The sequence below is a fragment of the Rhinopithecus bieti genome, unplaced genomic scaffold (genome assembly GCF_001698545.2).
Source record: "Rhinopithecus bieti isolate Rb0 unplaced genomic scaffold, ASM169854v2 scaffold_1673, whole genome shotgun sequence".
Classification (NCBI taxonomy): Eukaryota; Metazoa; Chordata; class Mammalia; order Primates; family Cercopithecidae; genus Rhinopithecus; species Rhinopithecus bieti.
In genome coordinates this window covers 439972-442691 of record NW_016804690.1, presented here as the reverse complement: position 1 = coordinate 442691, position 2720 = coordinate 439972, and the positions used below count along the sequence as shown (strand labels likewise).

Here is a 2720-nt window from a genome sequence, read left to right as displayed (position 1 = left end):
AAAAAAAAAAAAAAAAAAAAAAGAAAAGTTTTTTTCTTTCTTTTCCAAAACAATCCTTAATTCATTAAAAGTGCTTATTTCAAAATATTTTATAGAGAACGGGGTTTAGAATGTGTATATACAGGCCGGGCACAGTGGCTCACACCTGTAATCCCAGCACTTTGGGAGGCCAAGGCAGGCGGATCACCTGAGGTCAGGAGTTCGAGACCAGCCTGGCCAACACGGTGAAACCCCATCTCTACTAAAAATACAAAAATTAGTTGGGCATGGTGGTGCATGTCTGTAGTCCCAGCTACTCAGGAGACTGAGGCAGGAGAATTGCCTGAACATGGGAGGTCGAGGTTGCAGTGAGCTAAGATTGTGCCACTGCACTCCAGCCTGGGTGATAGAGTGAGACTACGTCTCAGAAAAAAAAAAAAATGTGTATGTGCAAAGAATAAAGTGAACCTCACGTGACTACACTAGAGACACAAGCACCTCCAGAGACCCCTGAGCACTCTGCCATTCCATCCCCTTTCCTCTCCAGAGGTAACCAATATCCAGACCTTTGTGTTAACCACCCCCTGGCATTTATTCTTAGTTGTTTTTATCTCTCTGTGAATCTCTCAAAAACATTGTTTAGTTGGAAAAAAACTGAGCAGTAAGCACAGACCTAGCTTTGTAAGGGGAGGGCAACGATGCTCCCACGCTCGCAAGCTCCCTGAAGATGACTTGAGTGGAGCTTCCGGGCAGAGACTGGCTTCCACACCCCCTCGAGTTCTCCAGAGTCCCTCTGGGGTTGTGTCACAGGGCGTAGTGTCAGTGACGTGCTGGCTGACCAGCAGAAACATGGGCAAAGGGCATGGGTTGCTCTGGATTTTCTGCCTCTAGATTCACCACGGCTGCAGTGGGTGGAAACAGACCTGGAAGAGATGGTCAGTGACCCCGGGCGCTCTGGGAAGCAGGGCCTTTCATCTTCTTTAACCTGGGCACACCCGAGCATTTTTATCATGTACAAGGACCATCGTTACTCTGTGATCATAACCCTCCGCATGTCTGTCTTCTGAGTCACAGCCGCAGTCTGGACTGGCTGCTCGCTATTGCTAGGCGGGAGCACAGCTGTCCTCCCAGGAACTCCCTTGTCCTCCCCCGGGTTCAGGATCCCTGTATCCCATGTCTCCTTTTTCCTGGGACTACTTCTGGGGGAGCACATCGTCTGATAGCTTCCCGAGAAAGGGTGAAAAGATGTAAATAGACAAGGCTGCCTGACATTACTCGGGGCGGGGGGTGTCCAGGTGCCCCCTATGCACTGCTCCTCTCCGAGGGCTTCCTAGGAGACAGTCCGCCAGCTGGGGTGTTCTAATTTGGACTCAGTAGAAACTCTCAAAGTGGATGCAGTCTCAGAAAACTAGGAGGGTCAAGAATTGAGTCTGTTCTTGGCTGATCCCATCTCTGACAAAAAAAGAGAGAGAGAGAGAGAATGAGAGAGAATTGAGCCTGTTGTAGTGCACAGCATTCCAGCTACTGCATTCCAGCTTGGGCAACATAGTGAGACCCCTCTGTAATTAAAAAAAAACAAAAACAAATGGAGCCTGGAGGAACTTAAATTAGCATTGTCCTGGCCTTGGAATGCCTTTAGAAAAACAATAGAAAACCCCTACGCCCAGCGGTGCAAGCAGAGATAAGGGGAGCCTGTCAAGCACTAGTGTACCAAAAATTCAAGGCCTGGGCCCCACAGCTCCCTGGCAGCAGCATTTGAGCCTTATAAGGCAGTGTAAGTTGTTTCTAGGTGCTGAGGAGGCTGGGGATACAGGAGGCAGCGAATCCACCTCTCTCCTCCCCTACCTGGCAGTCCCCACCCCATCCAGGCACTGATAAGATATTGCAGTCCTGACTGTGTCTCCTTGAGATTTAAGAGAGGTATCGGGAGACACACCCTATGTGTTTGGCTTCCATCCCCAGCCCGGCCCATTTGCTGCTGGGAGTAAACCAAAGCAAAAGCACTCTGAAATGGAACCAAGTCACCATTCTCTCCTATCTGGAATCTGGGTGAGACTTTGTGGTCTTAGTCAAAGCATGCTGACCTGGGGGCAGGGGACATGGGCCCCACCCCTGGGAGTCACGTGTGCATGCTCCTGGACAGTCATTATCTGGGCCCTGGGTTAGTTCCTCTTCTTTAAACTGGAGGTTGGGTGTCAGGGGTTCTGCGCTCATAGAACATAAGAATCACCTGGAGAGATTTAACTAGCTGCAGCCGCCCAGGTCCCACCTGGAGACTCTGATACACTTGGTCTGTAGGGAGGCCCAGGTAACATCTTTTTGAAAACTCTTAGTTGATTATTGCATCATCAAGCTAAGAAACACTCACAGATGACTCTAAGGACTTTTGTAGTGTTATGATTCAGTAATTCTGATAAGAAACTATAGGTAATTTTTTTATTTTTTAGAGTCTCAGGCCAGGCGTGGTGGCTCATACCTGTAATCCCAGCACTTTGGGAGGGATCCGCCGAGGCAGGCGGATCACGAGGTCAGGAGATCCAGACCATCCTGGCTAACACAGTGAAACACCGTCTCTACTAAAAAAAAAAAATACAAAAAATTTAGCCGGGTGTGGTGGCAGGCGCCTGTAGTCCCAGCTACTTGGGAGGCTGAGGCAGGAGAATGGCGTGAACCTGGGAGAGTTTGCAGTGAGCCGAGATCGTGCTGGGGCCTCCAGCCTGGGTGACTGAGCGAGACTTCAT

At 49.6% G+C, this 2720-nt stretch overlaps 1 long non-coding RNA gene across 1 annotated transcript in view; it reads right to left on the bottom strand.

Annotated features, from left to right (window-relative positions):
• Positions 1–1388, bottom strand: part of LOC108528240 (uncharacterized) — a 12098-nt gene extending 10710 nt beyond the window's left edge. Inside the window, exon 1 of the long non-coding RNA XR_001885078.1 lies at positions 877–1388. This is a non-coding gene — a long non-coding RNA (uncharacterized LOC108528240). The remainder of the gene's footprint in view (positions 1–876) is intronic.
• Between the last annotated feature and the right edge of the window lie 1332 nt (positions 1389–2720).